Genomic DNA, 22,926 nt, shown 5'->3' with positions numbered 1-22,926 from the left:
AAGGAAGAAAGGAAGAAAGGAAGAAAGAAAGACAGACCAAGGTTAGGGCACCGACAGATTCCATGTCTGATGAGGGCCCATTACTCAGACAGCGCCTTCCATATGTCCTCATATGGTGGAAGAGACAGACAAACTCCCTCAAGGCTTTCTTATAAAGGCACTAATCCTATTTTTGAGGGTGCAACCATCACGCTCTAATCCTCCCTATGGTCCCGCCTTTTAATACTATAACCTGGGGGTTAGGATTTCCCATACAAGCCGGGGAGGGGAGAAACAACCATTCAGACTGTAGCAGATGCAGCAATAGTAACTTTAGGAATGTGGAATTTATAAAGAGCACTCATTCTTCCCCATTCCCCATAGCCGTCCACTCTCCGAGGCTGGTCTACTAAGCCTGGACAATCTCTCTAAGCTACCCCTCCTCTTGATCACACTATTCCTGCCCTGGGTAACTCTTCAAGAACCTCACCTTGATCTCTGGCAACATTCTCCATTCTAACATCTCTGTCTACAATTAGAAACATTCTCAAAGCCATCCCTTTGCAGGACTACAGAACAATATTTTTCAGAAGCACACACCTGACAAGTCACTTTCCTGCTTAAATGGCTTTTCATGTATTTATGAAGAGATTTCAAGTCCTTCTTGTAGCATTCAAGACCCTCCAACAGATGGCCTCTGCCACTTGGTACACACTCAGCGTTTATTGCTGTCTGCCTCACCATCTATGCTCCAATAACCACAGGTAACCTGCTATTTCTTGACCCTTTTCTGTGTGCTTTCACTCTCCTCTGCCTGGAATTTTTTTTTTTTTTTTTCTTTATCTGAGTCTTTAAGACTCATCCCGGATGTTAGCTGCATTGCACTTGGAAGTGACCCTGGACCCTTTCAGTCTCAGTTAGTTGTTCCTTTTGGGAAATCTCATAATGAACCAGGTATCTGTCTATCACTGTATACCCCCACTCTACTGTGACTGCTTAGGGAAATGGCAGAGGACACCATTGTGCACAAAGGCTGCATAAGACTATGCTTAGTCATAGCAGAGTGACTCTCTCATCTCTTTACCTGGGTAGTTGGCATCTCCAGGGTAGAGCACATGTCTGTTTAAGCTCTATGTCTGCAGGAGCCAGCAAGGGAGCAACTCTTCAGAGGCCTCACCCGTGCAATACCCACCACCCTTTAGTATACTGATAAGTACATTTCATTTTAATCAGGTGGCAGGTAGCAATGTGCCTGGAAATTGCTGTCCTAGGAAATCAATCATGATTGGCCTAAGCCAATATGAGCAACTTCTTTATCTTTATTTATTTATTTATTTATTTATTGAGATAAGGTTTTGCTCGTTACCCAGGCTCGAGGGCAGTGGCATCATTATGGCTCACTGCAGCCTCCACCTCCCTGACAAAGCAGTCCTCCCACTTCAGCCTCCTGAGTAGCTGGAATTACAGGAGCACACCACCACACCCAGCCAATATATATATATTTTTAGATATGGGGTCTCACTATATTGCCCAGGCTGGTCTTGAACTCCTGAGCTCAAGCAATCCTCCCGCCTCGGCCTCCCAAAATGCTGGGACTACAGGTGTGAGCCACTGTCCCTGACCTTTATTTTTATGTATTGGTATTTTTGTTATTTCTTGGCCATTGATTGGTCTAGAGATGGCATGCTCTGGCAATGAAAGACAAGAAGAGGTCCTGAAGAGACTCTGGACTAGGTTTCCCTTTGTGGTAAAATGAAAGAAGCATGTGAATGAGTCACATTTTCTGCTTGTCTCATGCTTCTGGCTCAGGAGGGCCTGTTGATGTGATGTCCAGAACAGTGGCAGCCATTCTGTGGTCACTTTCAAGAAGGCCCTGGAAGAAAACCAATATGATGATGGAATGGAAGGGTGACATTAAACTCAATTTTTGTTCAGACTCCAGATCTATCCCCTTCCAAAACTTTTTTTAATAATAAATTTCTCCATGGCTTATGTGCTTCATTGGTTTACTCTACCTTATCATTGAAAACATCCAGCAAATCAGAGAGAAACTAGAAAATAGTTGACTCTTGTTTTGTGGCTTTCTACTGTTTTTCATGGTTCTATTCCTTGGGCTTGAGAACAACATTCTGATGGTGTTTAAAAACTCAGAAAGAGTCCATCTCCTCAGATCAGTGGTCCATAGAGCATCTTCCTAAGAGCAGAAGGTTAGGGGGTTAATCTCGGCAATGGTGTGGGATGAAAGGTGTCTCTCATTCACCTCCCTTACCTCCCTCCATGCTCCTAGTTACTGCTTCTTTTTGTAACTCCGAGGTATAAAATACCTCAAAGCATATTTGACTTTGTCACAGATTTCTAGCATCGGGCTCTTAAAACCCTTGGAATTCCCTGAGTGATAGGAGTGTTTTTTTGTTATTCGTAAAGAGCCCCTTTTGATCACAGCTGAGTTATGCTAAGGAGATGATGGCCTTTGGATGGGACTGGTCACCAGTAAGACCAAGGGATTAGAGGGTTGGGGCCGTCGGCCCCACCTACTGACCTCCAGGAAGGGGAGGCAGGGACTGGAGATGGAGTTCTATAAAAACTCTTGAACAGTGAGATTTGATGAGTTTCCACATTGGTGAACACTTAGGGGTGCTGGGAGAATGGCTGCCTGGAGAGAGCAAGGAAGCTCCATGTGCCACCCAACCCCTCCCCTGCCACATACCTGCCATATGCTTCTTTCCAATGGATTATTCCTGAGGTGTATGCTTTATATAAAGCAGCAAACATAAACAAAGTGCTTTCCTGAGTTCTACGTGCCATTCTAGCAATTTATTGGTGTCATTGGAACACCCAGTTTATAACCTGTCAGGCAGAAGTACAAGTGGTCACTTGGGACTTGCAACAGACATCTGATGTGAGAAGAGTTTGTGGGAGTGAGCCCTTTAACTCTTGAGATCTGATGATAAATCCAGGTAGACAGAATCAGAACTGAATTTTTAATTGCAGGTGGCCCAGTTGATGTCCCCAGAGAATTGGAGAATTTCTTGGTGTGGAGAAAAACTACATTTGGTCAGAAGGATTGTGAAAGTAGAGAATCGAGTTTTTGTTTAACCATGCATCTTTGATATTTATTGTTGTCCTCTCATTCTTCTCACCTTGGTAATGGTTTCCTTCATTTTCCTGAATCTCTGAAAAGAAAGGGCCTGGACTCTCAGATTCCTTGGCCTTTCATATTTGGAAGGATGGACTCCGGTCTCCCACAGAGGGCTGGAGGTGAAGGAACATTCAGACACATAAGTTTCTAAGTGAAATGGTCTGACAACATCTCCAAGGTGTCTTCTGGGAAGGGTAAGAAACCCCGCGTTTGTGTCAGGGTTGATTCCAGCTCCATTGTCCCTGTGTCCTTCAACTACGTCTCTGCTGAAACCTGTTCTATAAAAACAGGAAGTAAGTGGTTTGGACTGACCTACTGCACTAGATTCTACAGAGCAAACCAAATGGAGTCAGTCATACTAAAACTCCACATCACCAAACCAAAACTAATTTGTTTACCTGAACTTTTGAGAAATCAGGAGAGAGAGAAAATGGACAAATTCCTAAAACAGGCCAGTTTCAGTGGGCATGAAAATGAAGTTCTCTCTGCTTTCATCTTTACCAAACAAAAAAAAAGTAATCTGTGGTAATTTGACTTCAATCAATCAGTTGTTCCTTATTGCTGTTTCTCTATTCCTGCCGCACAGAAAAATGCAACGTCCAAATGACGAATCAATTTTTTGTTCTTGTTTCTGCTTTCTTTAGCCCTCCTGTCCCTATAAAACCAACTTTCTCGGCTCTAACCATCAAAATATTCATGTTATTTTATAGCATGAAAGGCTGTCTGATTCTATCATTACAAACAAAGCCAATTAAGATCTTAAAACCAAATGTGTAACTTCATCTTTTGACAAGTCCTTAGAGCCTGAGTTGCTCCACAAGAATCCAGGAGCTGGGCACAGGAAAAGGATCTCAGCTGGTGGTAAGTTGGGGTCTGAAAATTTTAAAGTTATTGTTGAAATGCCTGCTATTTGACAGAGCCCTTCTAACTCTGGAGTAGTGCAGTCCGGTGAAGAATCCACTTCTCACACATGGCTATTGATCTCCTGCTGTTCCTAGTCTGACCTGAGTTGTGCTGTATGGATAAAAATGCACATAGTATGCTTGAAGACTTAGTGTGAAAACAATGTTAACCATTTCATTAACAATGTTTAATTTGGTTACATGTTTCAGTAATATTCTTTTTGTTTGTTTGTTTGTTTTTTGAGACAGAGTCTTGCACTGTCGCCCAGGCTGGAGTGCAGTGGCACAATCTCAACTCACTGCAACCTCTGCCTTCTGGGTTCAAGCGATTCTCCTGCCTCAGCCTCCCAAGCAGCTGGGATTGCAGGCACTTGACACCATGCCCTGCTAATTTTTTGTATTTTTATTAGAGACGGGGTTTCAATATGCTGGCCAGGCTGGTCTTGAACTTTTGACCTTGTGATCTGCCCGCCTTGGTCTCCCAAAGTGCTGGGATTACAGGTGTGAGCCACCGTGCCTGGCCAATTCTTTATCATGTATGTAATTAAATAAAATGTATTACTAAAATAATTTCCCCAAAGGTGTTTTACTTTTTTAAAAAAATAATGGCTACAAAAAAGTTGTAAGTCCCATATGTGGCTAAAGTTAACACATTATTTCTATCGGGCAGTGTTAGTCTAAAGACGTAGCACTGGAGAATTTTGGTAGTCCTGTGGATCTTACGTACTAGTGTGGAGGGTATTTAAGAGAGAAAATAAATGAACAACAAATAAAGGAGAAAAGTACCTGGTGAGATAGGCTGCACCTGGGCATTCTGCTTTGCAGAGTGGGTCAGGCGGGATCTCTCTGAAACAATATTTGACCTGAAATATGAATATTCAGAATGAGCCAGGTGCGGGAAGCTCAAGACGAAGAGCACAGTAGTCAGAAGGAACAGAGAAGGCAGAGGCCCTGAGATGACAATGAGCTGCAAGTTCAAGGAACGAGAGCCCAGTGGGTGGAGCCCAGTGAGAGAGTGCAGAGATGAGGTTTGAAGGATGCACAGGGCACATGTGGCAGTGAATAAAGGAACCTAAGATAAGGGTAACTTAGAAGTCTGGAAGCCATCGGAAGGTATGGAGAATAATGTCACCATCTTATTGGACCTTTCTAAAGCTCATTTGGTTTCTGTCTGGAGAATGGATCTTAGGGGAGGGGGCAGCAGGACCAGGAAAAAGCTATTTGCAAGGTTTGCGCAAATATCCAAGCCTGAGAGGGCCATGGAGATGGCAATAGTTCTGGCTGGGCATTCAGCATGTTCTGTAGATAGAATGCATAAGACGTGGATGACGTTGGGTGGTGAGGAAAAGAGAAATAAAAGGTGAGTTCTAAATCTGGAGCTTTAACAACTGAATGTTTAATCTCCAAATAGATACAGAATATTGGAAGAATGGCAGGTTTGGGAGGCAGAGAACATCAACAGTTTGGTAAAACCATGTGAGGTTTGGAGTGTCTATGGGACTCCCATGGGGAGAGGTTTTATCAAACTTGAGTGCCAGCTAGAGGCCACGGCTGATAATTTAGATGAAAAGACACACAATGGTTTAATCCCAGAGACTGGATGATATCATTTATAGAATGTGAGATGCCCCAACATTTGGAGTCAAATTTAGAATAGAAAACACCAGTAAATTGGACTGAAAAGAGGAAGTGAATTGAGCTGTAGAGAAGACCAAGAGTGTATTGTGTGTACGTATCTCTTGGATATATCGCATGGCATAGGAAAAATGTGTTTGAAAAGGGAGAAAGTGATCCAATGGGTCCTGTGTCACTGGGATATCGGGATAAAAACTGAGAAGGACTCACTGGAGTTGGCAGCCTGGGGGTCATAAGCATTCTTGGGAAAATGCATTAGGTGGAGTGCTAAGGACAGAGTCAATATGGAGTGGATTACGGAGAACAGCTGAGGCGAGGAAGAAAAAGGAGGAATTAGAGACATTATCTTTGGATGTCTGACTGAAAATTCCCCTGACAGAGAGGTCATTTGGCTGAATAGGGTTGAAGCTGGAAAGAAATATGGTTCAAAGGAGGTTTCTCTTCAAAGAGAAGGGGTGTGATTATGTGATAGAATGATCTAGTAGAAATACAATTTTCATTTTTTTTTTTTTGGTATAAAAAATGGTCTTTTGTCCCTCACCACATCCCACCTCAATCTAAGTGTTAACTTTCTCATCTGTACAATGGTTACACGAATTAGAACTAACATTAATCGATATTCACTGTGTCTCAGGATGTGCTCAGTGCTTACACATATTAACACAACCCATCCGCAGAGTCTATGAGAGGAGTCGTGAGGGTTACAGGAGAAGCTCTTGGTGTGTGGATTAAGGTTCATAAGTAGAAGCTACTATTGCTATGAGCATCGTTCTTGTCCCGACCCTGAGCTTCATAGTGCAGGATTCGGAATTGCACCCCACAACACATCACACAGCCTGGTGAGGGCTAAGGGTTCTAATTTGTTATAGATTTACAGATCTATCCTAGACGATTTCCATGTCTATTCTTTTTTTTTTTTTTTTTTTTTTGAGATGAAATCTCGCTCTGTTGCCAAGCTGGAGTGCAGTACTGCAGTCTCAATCTCAGCTCACTGCAACCTCCGCCTCCCAGGTTCAAGCGATTCCCCTGCCTCAGCCTCCTGTCCATGTCTATTGTTATTTAATCCTCCCCTGAAAATCAGTCTTCATCAAAAAACCATTTCAGTTCTGCAGAGGGGAAAACAGGGGCTCAAAGAGATGTCACTGATCAAGAATTTACACTGTCGAGGTGTCAGAGATAAGATTATAGTAGAGATTTAACTGACTCCAGAGCCTGGTACTCTTTACACGGTCACAGTGATACTCAACTGGCAGGGGGAGGGGGTGGGGAGGTATTTTGCCTCCCAAGGGATCTTTGATAATGTCTTTTGGTTCTCACTCCTGAATGAGGAGTTGCTACTGGCATCTATGGATAGAGGCCAGGGGTGCCGCTAAACATCCTACTGTGTACAGACCAGTCCACCGCAACAAAGAATTAACCAGCCCTAAATGCCATTGGTGCCAAGGTTGAGAAACCCTGAGCTACAGTAAACAATGTCCCTTGGAAGACCTCAGTGAAAGTGACTGGTAATGACAGGGAAAAAAGGAGGAAATGCGTAAAAGAAGTAGGAGAAAAAATTTATCATATGAGGGCAGGACCCTATCCTGGTAATTTTGGGAGAACGCCTTTCAGTGGCAGCGCTTGAGCGTGCAAAGGTAGTGGCTCTGGGCTTGTTCAGTCTGGTTTTCAAATCTTGCTGCCTGCACTGATTGGCTGGGCATGATGCTGAAAAAACGACAGAGGTCCCTGGGGCATGGATTCTCCCTGGTAACAAAGGGATAATCATGGCTACCTCACCGTGTTATTATGAGTATTAGATGTAAACAAGTGCTAGATAATTGCTCAAAGAGGTTAAATAGCCCACGGTGGGAAGATTCTCAAATTTTCACGATCATAGAAAATCACCGTAGCTTGGCTGGGCACGGTGGCTCACACCGGTAATCCCAGTACTTTGGGAGGCCGAGGAGTTCGAGACCAGCCTGGCCAACATGGTGAAACCTCATCTCTACTAAAAATACAAAAAGTTAGCCGGGCATGATGGTGGTCGCCTGTAATTCCAGCTACTGGGGAGACTGAGGCAGAAGAATTACTTGAACCCAGGAGGCGAAGGTTGCAGTGAGCCGAGATCACACGACTGCACTCCAGCCTGGGCGATGGAGGAAAAAAGGGAACCATTACAGACATTTGCCCCTGAACTTGAAGTGCGCCACACCCCACTCCCACTGCCAGTTGCCACCCCCGTCAGCTCTCTTCCTGCCTGTTCTCTTGCTCCTCTGAGTGTGGCCTCTGGATGTCTCATGTACCTCCCAGGGTCTGTGAATACTAAAACCTCTCAAACTTTAACACTGTGGTGGCATCATTGAAGCTGCGCCCACAATCTGACCCGCGATGCGAGGTTGCCCGAACGAGACCTGGGCAGGTGGATCCCCTCCTGATGCTCTTTTGTCCTGGCTTCTGGTGGCTGCTGAGGACGGTCACTATCAGCTGAGTTGATAGAGAAACTTGAAGAGCTTCATTTAATACCACTGGCATACCAGGCAGGCTTTTGGCTGTGTCTTGGACACAATCCCAGTGTCTGTGTTTGTGGATGACTCACACACTTCCTGCCCAGTCAGTCTGGGATGGCACTACTGCTTGCTGGTGCTTGATTTTGCTGCTTCGTGCAGCTTAGTACTGCTGTCCTCAGCTGTTACCTTGGAGATTCTCCAGAAATTCCAGTGGCTGTGGACGGCTCTCTGAGGCTTCAGGCTCCCCAGCAGCTGCTGGAGGGCAGATCCTATCGTAATGAGGGTGTTTCCCTGTGGGACATCAGACACCCTTTCTGGGATCAGGCCCCTGACAGGGGGGTCACTACTGGAGGGTATGTTGCCCCTTGAGCCATACTTGCTTCTCTGGTGACCTACGGCCTCGGTAGTGGTCCGGCCTGTATTGGCTCTAAGTTGCAAAGCACTGGCCTCTGGCCAGAGAGAGCTGGTCAGGATGGTGAGCTGGCCACCTGGTAGCTGTGGCTCTATCCTCAGCTCTACCTCCATCTTGCTGACGATAGGGCCATGGGCCACCAGGCTCCTGGGGAGCAGCGATTCCGCCATAGTGAGGTTGAAGAGGATGACAGAATGCTGGCTTCACTGTGTCAGTGTAGGGGAGGCGGGTGAAAGGATCCAATCGCCTAACTCTAACCTGTGACAGGGCAACCGTACCTGAGTCCCCAGGACACCTTGCGAGAACAGGTGCTGCTGAGGCCAGCGCCTCCTTGGTTGCTGCATTCCTTGGTGCTATCACTTCTCATTCTCCCAGCCCCTCAGAGGTCGATCGGGTCACCCTGGAAAGAGAAGCAGCTGCCTACAAGGCCGGTGCAAGCGGAACTCATTGTTCGGTTTTGAAGAGAAAGTGAGGCTAAAGAAAGACACTCGAAGAGACAGAGAGCATCTCACCAGCAAATGCAGGCATTTACGTCTAGCATAAACCTGCAGCGGTGCCAGTGCCCACCACTGCTTACAGGCTTGGGCAATTACAGGCCTGGGTGGGGAGGTCTGGAAGCGGGGCATGGCCTGTTGCCTGGGAAAATGTTGATAACATGTTCCCATGATGAGGCGGTTTGGCACTTGTTCCTGCAGAATGTGATGGTGACACGCCTTGGGCCTTTGCCCGGCCGGGTATGATAAGGATGTTCTTCTGCCTCGTGGTCAGGTGATTAGGAGGATGTTTCTCATGGCCCGAAATCCCGTGGAATGTTTCACTTTGATCAAGGTCTGCAAAATGGTGGCGGGCTTACAAAGTGGTACAGTTTGGACTAACTCTCATTACCATTATTTTTTTTCCTTTTTTGATAACAATGTGTAAAGTGAAAAGAGCAGAGTGCTACTCCATACCACTGGGATCTTGTCCAGTAAACATCCGGAGAGTGAGGATAGGAAACAAAAAGTGTATAAATATTAGATGCCTAGAAATGCAAGCCATTTTAAAGATTTTACAGAAAATAGAAAAAAAGAGAGGAGAGGGACTCATTGTCTTGTAATGGGGTCCTTCCCAGAGAGAGGTGACTATTTAGTGGCACCGGGCCCTTTTCCTCCTTCCCCTTTTTTTCTTATCAACCAGGGCAGAAACTAAGAATTTTGGCTTCAAATGGCTAAAAGACTGATGGGGGAAAAAACAAAATGGAAAAAAATAACAGAGAGACTGACGCTCTAGGCAGCTACAAGTCCAAGAAAAAAGAGAGAAACTTTTAACTTTAAGTGCTGAGCCAAAACCAGGTCTAGCAAACATAATGCTGGCCCTAGATTACTTACCAATTTATGAAGAAAATTCTAGATATGGGGGTGACAAAAGGAAATTAAATCCATTATATATGCATATATTTTAATGTAAATATATAATAGATAAATTATGTATACATAATATATAACCAAATTGAAACAGTTTTATAATTTGATTTGACTAGAAAGTCAAAATCCATATATTAATTTTTGTAGTAAAAGTTTATATGAAAAAAAGACAAAAAGGACACTGATCGGCTTTTGTTCCTCTACAATATAGGTTCTAACTTAACTTTTAACATTAGTGGCCAGGTGCGGTGGCTCACGCCCGTAATCCCGGCACTTGGGGAGGCCGAGGTGGGCAGATGACCTGAGGTCAGAAGTTCGAGATCAGCCTGGCCAACATGGTGAAAACCCATCTCTACTAAAAGTTACAGAAATTAGTCGGGCGTGATGCCAGGTGCCTGTAATCCCAGCTACTCGGGAGGCTGAGGCAGGAGAATTGCTTGAACCTGGGAGGTGGAGGTTGCAGTGAGCCGAGATTGTGCTCCAGCCGCATGAATTGACAAAAATTTATGGACTTAATAGTGGGACTCAACTTATAGTAGTACATCGGGATCCCATTAAATTTACTTACTCTACCCCCATAATCTTGAGAAGCTAACTAAAATTTTGAAAAATGAGTAGACCTCACTTTATCTGTAGTGTCACCTAAATTTCCCATAGTCATACAGTCATTGCTCTAAAATATTCCATGTTGGATGCAGACTCTGTGACACAATTAATAACAAATTAAAATTAAAGTAAGCTTTTGGCACTTACAAATTGGCTTGATCAAATGGGGCCCCTTAGTCCCACAGTTAAGATAATTTATTACAGCCCAACAGAAGTTGAAACAGCACCTTCAAGGATTAAAATGTATTATACAAAACCTGATTAATAAAAGCGTGATTATCGACACCACATCTCCATTTAGCAACCCAAAAGTTCTTCCTGTTCCCAAATCTAAAAAAAAGAATTTCCTAAAAATGCCTTATGATGGATGACTACAGCAGACGGGCTGTTGAGGGCTGCCTCAACCCCTCAGCCCAGACCAGTGACAGAGCTACAAACACTGCTTCACCTCCTGCAGAGGTGGAGTTACAGGCAATGTGAGGAGGGGGTCAGGGATATTTTTTAGCTCTTTCTCATGCTACCCTCATGCCAGTTCCAGCTTCATCTACCCTTCAGTCATATTAAGCCCTTCAAGGATGAGTGATCAAGTTTTTAATCAGGAAAAAACACTTCTGTGCCACCTGATTTGAGAGTAAGAAATAGAAAATGAGGCTATTGTGGCTGTCATTTCTAATTTCTGGACCTCAGCCTGTATCCTAGGGTAATTGGAAGTGCAAAAAAACTATAAGAAAACAGAAAGAGTGGTGGGGATTTGTCAGGCTTAGATGAGATCGTATATATTAAAGGGAAAACTTAATTACTTTACCCTTAAGTATAATGTTTGCTGTCACCTTTTTGTATGTTTCTCTTTTTAATCAGATTATTGAAGGTGTCCTCTATCCTTACTTTTTAAGAGTTTTCTTCTTCTGTTACTTAAATTATGAATGGACGTTAAATTTTTTTAAATGTAATTTCTGCCAATATTAACATGATTATTTTTATTCTTTCATTTTCATCATTACAAATTAGGTTGATGAATTCTTCAATGTTATACTACCCTTGCGTTTCTGAAATGAATCACGCTTGCTCATGATATATCTTAGATACTTGTAATTGATCTTCTAGATTTGTTTAGAATTTCTGTATTTATGTTTATGTAAAGATGATTCTGTTATTTCACTTTTCTCTACTGTCCTTGTTAGGTTTTACATCCACTCCTAATGGTCTCCTGAATGGAGTTGGAAAATGATTTTCTGATTCTCTTCTGTAGTATTATATCTTTTTAAACACTGTTACACTTAAACTTTTTTAATTTTCAAAAAAAATTTCTTTTGAGACAGTGTCTCACTCTGTCACCTAGGATGGAGTGCAGTGGCGTAATCTCGGCTCACTGTAACCTCTGGCTCCTGGGTTCAAACGATTCTCATGCCTCGGCCTCCCGAGTCGCTGGGACTACAGGCATACGCCACTATGCCTGGCTAATTTTTAGTAGAGATGGAGTTTCACTATGTTGGCCAGGCTGGTCTCGAACTCCTGACCTCAAGTGATCTGCCCGCCTCGGCCTCCCAAAGTGCTGGGATTACAGGCGTGAGCCACCACACCTGGCTTCAAAATATATAAAAAGTGTTTATTAAAAATACTTTTTAAAAACATTTACATGAAGCCAACTGGGTCTTGGGTTTTCTTTCTGGGAAGGATTTTAAATATAGGTTTAATTTCTTTAACAATTATTACATTGTTCAGTTTTCTGTTTCATATCTTTCACTTCTGGTAAACTATTATTTTCAAGAAATTTGGCCATTTCATCCCTACCATGAAGTTTATTGGCATGAAGTGGGATAACAACTGTATACAAACTTCACATGGTTCCTTTCATATAATAAGAATGTAAGCTATCTGAGGGCAAAGATTGTGGTCTGTATTGCTTACAGATGGATCCTCACCCCCTATGTGTAAAATAGTGTCTGACATGTGGTAGACACTCAATAAATACTGAATTAATGAATCAATAAATAGTAGTGTCACCTAGATATTTAGGTGAGAAACATTTGATGTCTAAAATTATCTCCAGCCCTCATAACGTGAACCAAGTCATGTCTAGTAAATTCTCATCCTCATGTGCACAATATTTATAAATTCCCAGGTGGCTTCCATTTTCATGAACACCTTAAATTTTGAGTTTCCGCTTCAATAGAGTACTCTCGCTAACCACTGCCTAATGACTTTGTATTTAAATCAACCAGCTCATAACTCAGCCCTTTACTTTGCTTTCTCCACGTAAACACTCAGAAATTGTCATTTTTGTATTGTGTAACATACTTTCCTAATGCACTGGCAAAAGACACCACTCAACAAGAAGATCAAGGAGTCCTGTTATCAATGTCCTCTCTCACTCCACTGCTTTACTCACTCATTTTTCTCCTGTCTTCCCTAGAGTTCTGTGCATTTCCAAGGCAGAGCAGTTTGCCCATTTCATTCACACTTTTGACTCCTATAAATGCTTTTAATTTCAAAAAAAAAAAAAAAGTATATTCTTTAATGCCCAACTAAGTTGTGGCCATAGAAAATGAGGAACAATGAAAAAAAATGCGAGAGAGAAAGTCAGGAGCCATGAAGGACAGTGTGTGACTTCTAGATAAGAGAGCCAGGGCTTCCAGATGGGCTAATTAAGAGACTTCCTCCACTGTCAGGACAGGAGATTCTTACTATTCCTTCCCACTGGCCTTGGTTAATTGCAGTAGAACAGTGCCTGCTGCATCTCCCCGTTTTTCTTTTCCTCATTAGGAGTTTCCATTGTGGATTCACAATTCTCATTGCATCGTGGTATATTGGGGCTTTGAATCTGAGTATTCTTTTAAGTTATGGGACAGTTATCACAAAGAAACTTCAACATAAAACGTTGGGGATATCATCCTTGGGAAGGATGGCTCTACTTCTTCTATTTGGGAGAAGAGTGTAAAGGGATCTTGAGTACCCGAAGGCATAATTCTGGCCAAGACTGACAGCTGCCTACCCAACATTCATCACTCTTCTTCACTGCAGTGAATGCTTATAAGGGTCTGTTGCCTCAGCATCCAGTCTGAAAACAAGCTTAATTTTCTCATATGAGGCTCAGGATTCAGTCACCCTTGACACAGTTTCCAGTTCTACACCACAGTCATGAGTCCAAGAAAAAAAAAAGAAGAACTTTAAGTACTGAGCAGAATCCAGTTCTAGGAAACATAATCCTAGCCCTAGAATACTTAGTGATTTATGAACAAACTTCTAATGGGAGGGTGATAAAAGGAAATTCAATACATCATATGTATATATGCATATATTTTCATGTAAATATATGACAAATAGGTGGATTATGTACATTTAATATATAACCGCATCAAAATAAAGTTTTACAATTTGATTTGTTTGGGAATTCAAAATTCATATATTAATTTTTATACCAAAAAATCTATATAACAAAAAGATAAAAATGCACTGATTTGGTTTTGTGCCTTTACAACATAGGTACTAACTTAACTTCAACAACAGCAAAAATGCTCAAATTGACAAAAATTTATGGACTTTACATTGGGGCTCAAATTATACATGAGGATCTGTTGAGCACTCGATTATCTCGCTGTTCGGGGTGCCACTATGTAACCTGCCATGATCCGTGGTGGACTGAACAAAGGGGGGTGAACGTGGGAATAAAAGACAAAAGACAAAATAGTATATTTGGAAGAAGGGGTCAGGGGGCACCTTGCCTCTAGTGGATAAGGGCCCTGAGCTTTACACAGCCCTCCATATTTATTAGTCAAAAGAGATAGTGAGAAAGGGGGTGGAAGAAGAGGTCAGCTGGTTGGTCCAGAGTAGGCTTACAAGACTACATTCTCTAGATGTCCCAGCAGATAACTTCAAAGAGCTTGGCGCCAGGAAGCAACTGCCCTCTGCAAACCTCTGGCGGCAGGAGCAGTTGTGAGTCTGCTCACATCCTGTATTCACGATAAACAATTTGCTCTTTCATCATATAGCCTCCAGTGGAATGCTGAGTTGGTCACGTCCCATGGGCCTTCAGCTCCCTGCATATCTCCCTTTCTGGGCGGTTCTCATACTCCAATTGGCGGTCCATCCGATTTTACAGACTATAAATAGAAGATAGAGATAAAACAACATAATTCCAAGAACTACATGTAAGATGTTACTGTGGTACTTTAGATAGGTCTGAGGGTTGAGGCTCTCCAGGCCTTCCTGGAATTTGGTCCAGTCTTCTAAAGAAGGCTGAAATTCTTGAGTTTGCCTATTTAAATGAAGAATTTTGTTTTGTAATTCACCAATATCAAAGGTGAGGTTGGATGTGAAAGCTCCCTGCAAATGGGCTTTCACAAGGTCCCATGGATACTCACTTTGGTTGTATTCTAAGTTGGTTACACAAATATGAGTGTGATTAAAATGATGACACAATTGCTGCTGCAACTGCAAGCTTTGTACTTGTTCCCCTAACCACAGAACCGTGGATTTCAACATTGCCACTTCAGTTTGTAACTCAGTGTTAACTTTATTCTGAAGTAGCCACGCTTGTCTGTACGTGTCCAGTTCTCTACGTGCTGAGCCATTTGAACAGAATTATGCAAAGCTACAGAGGACATCACAACAGAAGTTATTAGTGTGACCAAGGAAACGATAACAAAAATTATTATGCTTAAGGCTCTATGGGCACAATGAGTAAGCTGAGTTAGAAGAAGTTTCACAAAATGCAAAGCAGGTGTGGCAGCCCAAGCCTTGGACAGATTAACAGGAATCCACAGCCCAGGGATGCGACCTAAAATGATCAATGTAGAGATACTATGTGTTCGCAATGTGCTATGATTAATGCAATGATACAACTGGCAAGCTTTACAGGTCAACTGGTTATTGTTTACCTGGAACTGGTCGTTCTTAGCTGCCAAAAAGACATAAGTATTAAAAACACAAACTGCAAACTGGTGATATTCTTTACAAATGTAACATTAAGACTGTGTCGTGACTCCAGTCGGCCTTCTCTCCATCTCTGCACTCAGGCTCAGCTGACTCATGGCTCGTACCGGAGGGACTGGGCCCATGGTTGGCCACCCTGGGTCCCTCCAGTCTCCCATTCCATGGTTGCACGCACCTTGAGAGCACCCACACAGCTTGTCCATCTCCTGTAAAACACAAGCATATCCTCTTCCCCATGTCAGTAAATCCACCGGGCTTTTCCATTGTTCTTCTTCTGGGGATTTCCATAACATTTTCGGATAAACTTTCCTCTTTTCCTCTAACACTTGCCAATGTCTTTCTGCTGGAGTCTTACCATCCGTACCAGGAGTCAGAAATTTTAAAGTGAATAAGGCTAAATGTAGTTTTGATTGAGGTGGTAGTTGGCCTCCTATACCCCATTTTTGTCTTTTCAACATGCAGTGTAATGCTTGATGTGCCTGCTCTATAATGCCTTGTCCTCTAGGATTATAAGGAACTCCGGTTTTATTGGTTAGAGCCCAAAGCTGTAGGAAATTTTGAAAAGCATGACTAGTATAAGTGGGTCCATTGTCAGTTTTTAATTGTTTAGGTATCCCCACAAGAGCAAATGATGACAGACAATGTCACTGTGCATGACCAGCTGTCTCACCTGTTTGGCATGTAGCATGCAGCATATGAGAATAAGCGAGACAAATTAAGCAGTTCTGGGCCTAGTGTACTTTCAACTGTAGCAGTTTCTATGCGACTGGCTACATTTACAACATAAGCTGAATAAGAAGAATCTCCTTGCAGGGTTTGGTAAAGATGTATAAGTTGATAGGTAGCAATACCTAACATCGGGCGTAGCCAATTAATATCTCCTAATAATTGCTGAAAATAATGTAAAGTCTGCAACCTGTCTTTATGGTTGACAATGTTGATTGTAGCCTGCCATGGTCCCTGGTGGAGTGAACGAAGGGGGCGAGCGTGGGAATAAAGGCAAGAGATAAAAGAGTATATTTGGAAGAAGGGGTCAGGGGGCAGCTTGCCTCTAGTGGACAAGGGCCCTGAGCTTTACACAGCCCTCCGTATTTATTAGGCAAAAGAGATAGCGAGAAGTGGCGGGGGGGGGGTGGGGGTGTTGGCCAGCAGCTTGATTCACAGCAGGCTTGCAAGACTGCATTCTTAAAACAATAGGCGCTAGATTTCTCAATAGATAACTCTCAATAGATAACTTCAAGGAGCCAGGGAGTGAGGCCCTCCGCAGACCTTTTGGTGGCAGGGCAGTGTGAGTTTGCCCACATCCTGCATTCATGATAAACAGTTTGCTGTTTGATCACATAGCCTCCAGCGGAATGCTGAGTTGCTCACATCCCACGGGCCTTCGTCTCCCTGCAGTTGATAGGATCTGAAGCTGTGAGCTGTAAAACCTCGCAGCTGACTGCAATTAGCTCTGAGCGTTGAGCTGAAACCCGAGATCGTTATTGTTTGAGTATGTTTTGGTCCATAGATAGTGGCATGACCTTTGGAAGAGCCATCAGTACAACAAGTGTGCCCACCTGGAATAGGTTAGTGATGAGTAATAACAGGAAGAATGAAAGAATGGATTTTATTAAACGTAAAATTTTGTCTGAGGGTAATGGTTATCTATAGCACCCATGAAGTCTGCGAACGCAGTTTGCCAGGCAGTCTTCATTTCCCAAGCTGCAGCTTGTTGCTGGGAGTCTAAAGGAACAATAATTTTGTCAGGATCATATCCCGTAAGCATTTGTGACCTATGCCTGCCCATAGTTACAATTTGTGTAATTAAAGAAAGATAAACTTGCAAGGTTTTGACTGTTTGATTAGATAGAAGGAACCATTCTATCACTGTTACAGACTTGTCTATGAACTGGCCCAAAAGTCCTGTTGGAGAGTGGGGGGTAGGAAGAATAAACAAAAGCAAAGGTTTTTGTGGTTGTAGCCATGAGGCATATCTCTGTTGTAACATTTGCTCTACAAGCTGTAATTCGGCTTCTGCCTCTTTAGTTAGTTGCTGCCGGGAATTGAAGGAAGACTCTCCTTGCAGGGTTTGGTAAAGATGTGTAAGTTGATAGGTGGCAATACCTAACATCGGGCGTAGCCAATTAATATCTCCTAATAATTGCTGAAAATCATTTAAAGTCTGTAACCTGTCTTTACGGAGAACTACTTTCTGAGTTGGTACACTTCTCTCTGTAACAATCGTTCCTAAATATTGGTCTGGGGAAGTTGTTTGTACCTTTTCTGGAGCTATTTTGAGATTCCCTTTAGTCAGAGCCTGCTTCGTTTCTCTGAATAACTGATGTAGGTTTCGATCTGTAGGAGCGGCCAAAAGAATATCATCCATAAAATGAATGACATAAGCGGTAGGAAACATATTCCGAGGCTCCTTGAATGCCTGTCCTACAAAATGCTGACACAGTGTAGGCCTGTGAAGCATGCCTTGGGGTAAAACTCTCCATTGATAATAGGAAACAGGTTCTCTTTGGTTAATAGAAGGCACAGAGAAGGCAAAACAGGCTTATTCTTCTCGTGTAAGGGTGTAGTAAAGAAACGATGCTTAAGATCCATTATACAAGAGGCCAGTCTCTTGGAATAGCCGCTGGAGATGGTAAAACTTTTTGTAAGGCACCCATCAGTTTTACGTGTACATGAATAGCTCTTAAATCATGTAGTAGTCGCCATCTTCCGGACTTTTTTGGAATAACAAACACTGGAGAATTCCAGGGTTATGTGTCTGGCATCCCATTGTTCTTTTACTAGCTGCTGAAGTTGCATCAGGTTCTCCTGAGATAGGGGCCATTGATTCACCCATACAGGTTTTTCACTGAGCCATTCTAATGGTAAAGGCAGTGGGCGGAGGAGAAGTATCAATGACCCTCATCAGAAATCCTGACATCCTATCCCTTTTCTCTCTGTTTTTCCATTACTGATACTGGGTTAGGATTTCCTTGAAGAAATTTTCCTAAACCTTTTCCCCTCTGATAGCCCATGTTCTTCAACATTTTAAATCCTGGGTTATGCAAGTTTTCATTTGTAAGTCTCCTATCCCATGCTGTCAGTCAGTCTCAACCCCATAAATCGATAGCTTTTTTATACACCTCACCAGTGCCAGTGCATGTTTACAATCCGTGTCTGCATTCTCAAAAGCTACAGTTAAGGTTAGCATTTCTGCACATAAATCGATAGCTATATTTGCAACATAAGACTGAAAAGTACATGACTGTCCATCCGGACCAAGACAAGGTAAAATCTCAGTGCTCTGTTGAACACTTTCAGCTGTTCCTACTCCCACTAAGGATGTAGAAGTTAATTGCAGAGGCCAGGATGGGGGCCAATTGTCTTTAGATATTACTGACGCATCAGCTTCCTTATCCATAAGACCATAAAATTTCTTTCCTTTAATTTGTACTACACAGGTGGGTCTATTAGAGGCTATGGGTTGGGACAGATAGATTTCCCATGTAGTTGTGCTCCCAAACCCTTTATTTCCTCATTTCTCCTTTCATGGAGAAGGGTGTGATTTGCAGAGAATAAGCAATAATTGAGCAATATATTCTCCCAGCTCAAAACCCCAAAGATTTTGTGACATTAAAACTACTTGAATTTCTCCATAATCAGAGTCAACAACTTCTGGGACTACAGTAAAGTTAAGGCAGCTTTTGCCTAAAATTAGTTCCACATATCCTGCTGGTACAGGTCCCCAAATACCAGTGGGAACTTAGATGGGTTTGTCTGCCCCAACTAACATTACCCATTCTCTGACTGGGAGATCTAATCCTTCACTCCTGGTGTTCCTGGGGTGAGGGAATCAATGTGCCTCTGGGAACCCATGCCTGAAACGGGGTTGAGGTCTGGACTGGGAATGCCCTCATTGTTTGTGGGGCCTGGGTCCAGGCCCCTGTCTCATTTCCCAGCAGGGGGGTGCCATTCTGATGAAATTTTGGGTGGCACTGATTAGCCCAGTTATTTCCTCTGTTACAGCAAGGACAAAGTCCTGGCGTTTCTTCCGCTGGGTGGGGCACTGCATTGTAAGGTCCTTTCTTTCCTGAGACCTGGCGGCATTCCTTTATAAGATGCCCAGGTTTTCCACAATTATAACATTTTCCCATTTTAGGGTTTGACCTTTGGCTCCTTTTAGATTTGTCAACTGCTAAATTAGCCACTGCTTGCATTAATATTGCAAAGCGATGAAGCTCAGTTCCTACATCTTGACAAGCTCTGAGAAAATTTCCCAAGTTTTTTATACACCTCACCGGTGCCAGTGCATGTTTACAATCCGCGTCTCAAAAGCTAGAGTTAAGGTTAGCATTTCTGCAGCCGTGGTATGAGGAATCTGATGCTTCACTGCCTCTTGTGATCTTGCAAGAAATTGCACATAGGGTTCCTGTGACCCTTGCATGATTTGTAAAAAGGATTGTACTGGGACTCCCTCTTCAGGAACTGTGGCCCAGGCGCATTCAACAGCCTGTGCACACTGCTGATAAGCAGCATCTGGGAGTGCCATTTGACTTCCCAGGTCTGAATAAGCACCATTACCTAATAGCATATCCTCTGTAATGTCTCTGTGTCCAGCAACATGGTTCTGTTTAGCCTGGTCTGCACACATTTCTTGCCAATTAAAATTCCATGTCAGATATGCATTAGCGGACAATCAAGTGTGCGCCAAGTGTCTCACATCAAAGGGTGAAAGACGCACAGCACCAAACACAGATTCTAGCAATCCTAAGGTGAATGGGCTCTGTATGCCATTATTTACCACTCTTGCTTTTAATTCCTTCAACAACTTAAACTCCAGTGGGGTGTGTTCATGAACAACCTGCTGTGGATTGTTTGGATCAGGCCTTATGGAAATAGGAGAAACACAAGATCCTAAGGGCTCTCCAGCTATGACAGCAGAGCATGAAATTCTTTGTTTTGGGGTCTCTATTTCTGCTACCAAAGGAGGCGGTACACATGTTTCTGCAACTGGAGGCGGCGGTATAGGCCAATTTTTACCCTCCCTCTCCTCCTGTTTTTTATTTTCAATTGGAGCTGTGAGTGGGACAACAGATTCAGATTTTTAGATTCAGCCTGCTGTCCCGCAGAATAATAAAGAGATAATGGCACAAGTACAGTATGAACTAAACTCCAAGTGGATAAAACAGAATAATCAATTTTAAGACCTTTTTGATGAGCTTGTTTTAATCCTTCTCCTGCTCTGTCCCAATTTTCCACATCAAGAGTGCCTGCCTGTGGAAACCATCGGTTATGTGTCATAATCTCCTGCAGCAGCTTAGTTAATGTCTGAGAACTAACCTGAGCACCAGTTTGTTTCAACAAAACTTTAAGCAACTGCACATAATGTTTTTTTTTTCAGTAGACAAAATCTGCCCCATGTTACCCTGATTCAGAAAACTTCCCATTCCCAGTACTTCTTTAAGGCACTGCTCCCAGTACCTCTTTAGGGCACTGGTCAGTACCTCTTTAGGGCACTGACCTTATATCCACTGCCGGCCGACTCGTCCTGGGGTCCCCGTTTCCCCTGTTCCAGGAGATCTTCTTCATTCATGTCCTTATAGTCCCGTGTTCAGACTGTCGCCTGTTTGAGTGCCACCTGTAGAGCACCCAATTCTGGGGCTGTTCGGGACACCATCATGTAATGTGCCACAATCCCTGGTGGACTGAACAAAGGGGGATGAACACGAGAATAAAAGACAAGAGACAAAAGAGTATATCTGGAAGAAGGAGTCAGGGGGCACCTTGCCTCTAGTGGACAAGGGCCCTGAGCTTTACATAGCCCTCCATATTTATTAGTCAAAAGAGATAGTGAGAAGGGGGGTGGAAGAAGGGGTCAGCTGCTCAGTCCAGAGTAGGCTTGCAAGACTGCATTCCTAGATGTCCCAGTAGACAACCTCAAGGAGCTCGGCACCAGGAAGCGATGGCCCTCAGCAAACCTTCTGGTAGCAGCAGTAATCATGAGTTTGCCCACATCCTGCATTCGTGTGCTGTTTGATCATATAGCCTCCAGTGAAATGCTGAGTTGGTCACATCCCATGGGGTCTTTGGCTCCCTGCAAGGATCCCGCTAAATGTACTCACTTTGCCCCTATTGTCTTGAGAAGGCAACTATATATAAAATTTTGAAAAATGAGTATACCTCACTTTAACTACAGCCTTGCCTAAATTACCCATAGTCATACCTATTGTTCTAAAATAGCCTATGTTGGAGGTACGTTGCTCTAAAACAGAACATGTTGGAGGTAGAGCAGACATAATAAATAATACATTAAAATTAAAGTAAGTTGTTTGCACTTAGAGATTGGCTTGATAAAATCAGATCACTTAGTCCCCCAGTTAAGATAGTTAATACGGCCCAATGTAGGGTGAAACATGGCCTTCAATAATTAAAATTTGTTACACAAAACACGATTAATAAAAGGGTGACTATCCACACTGCATCTCCATTTAACAGTCCAAAGTGTTTCTTGTTCCCATAGCTGGAAAAAAAAAAATCATAAAGAATGTCTTATGATGGATGACTACAGCATTAAGGCTGTAGTCCCATCTATCAGGGCCCCCATATCTAACATCTAATATTATTAAAAATTGCTAATACTATTCAATCAAGAACTGGTAAACATTTTGCTCTAATTCATTTGGCTAGCATGTTCTGTTAAGTGCTTATTTCTACAGACCCTCAGCTACAGTTGCCTCCACCTCTGAAGAAACACAATACACCTTTCCAGGACACCTGGGGTACCCTCATAGCTTTGTCATCACACACAAGCTTTGCAGACAAGAGCTTAATGACATCCACAATCTCCATGAGCACAGATACAGCATTATGTTGAGGACATCCTCCTCCAAGAAGATTCACTTGATACACACATTACGGTCATTTAGACTAATTTGTCTCTTAGTCCATTCAAGGTATTATAACAAAATTTATTATGCTGGATAATTTGTAAACAACATAAAGTTAGGCCAGGCATGGTGGCTCATGCCTGTAATTGTTGCGGGAAGTCAGGGACCCCAAATGGAGGGACCGGCTGAAACCATGGCAGAAGAACATAAATTGTGAAGATTTCATGTACATTTATTAAAGTTCCCCAAATTAATACTTTTATAATTTCTTACACCTGTCTTTACTGCAATCTCTGAACATAAATTGTGAAAATTTCATGGACACTTATCATTTCCCCAATCAATACTCTTGTGATTTCCTGTGCCTGTCTTTACTTTAATCTCTTAATCCCATCATCTTCGTAAGCTGAGGATGAATGTCGTCTCAGGACCCTGTGATGATTGCGTTAACTGCACAAATTGTTTGTAGAGCATGTGTATTTGAACAATATGAAATCTGGGCACCTTAAGAACAGGAAAACAGTGATTTTCAGGGAACAAGGGAGATAACCTTAAACTCTGGCTTC

The 22,926-nt window shown here is 42.9% G+C and overlaps 2 protein-coding genes across 2 annotated transcripts in view; one reads left to right on the top strand and one right to left on the bottom strand.

The window, feature by feature from the left end:
* The window catches only part of FPR1 (formyl peptide receptor 1), a 57,594-nt gene extending 44,028 nt beyond the window's left edge, over positions 1-13,566 (bottom strand). Inside the window, exon 1 of the mRNA XM_011965880.1 lies at positions 13,251-13,566. The gene's annotated coding sequence lies outside the window, so the exon portion shown is untranslated. The remainder of the gene's footprint in view (positions 1-13,250) is intronic.
* The window catches only part of FPR3 (formyl peptide receptor 3), a 33,196-nt gene continuing 14,063 nt past the window's right edge, over positions 3,794-22,926 (top strand). The window contains exon 1 of the mRNA XM_011965885.1: positions 3,794-3,979. The gene's annotated coding sequence lies outside the window, so the exon portion shown is untranslated. The remainder of the gene's footprint in view (positions 3,980-22,926) is intronic.

The sequence above is a fragment of the Mandrillus leucophaeus genome, unplaced genomic scaffold, assembly GCF_000951045.1.
Source record: "Mandrillus leucophaeus isolate KB7577 unplaced genomic scaffold, Mleu.le_1.0 Scaffold74, whole genome shotgun sequence".
Lineage (NCBI taxonomy): Eukaryota > Metazoa > Chordata > Mammalia > Primates > Cercopithecidae > Mandrillus > Mandrillus leucophaeus.
The sequence above is the reverse complement of the archived record's forward strand: the minus strand, read 5'-3'. Positions and strand labels throughout refer to the sequence as shown.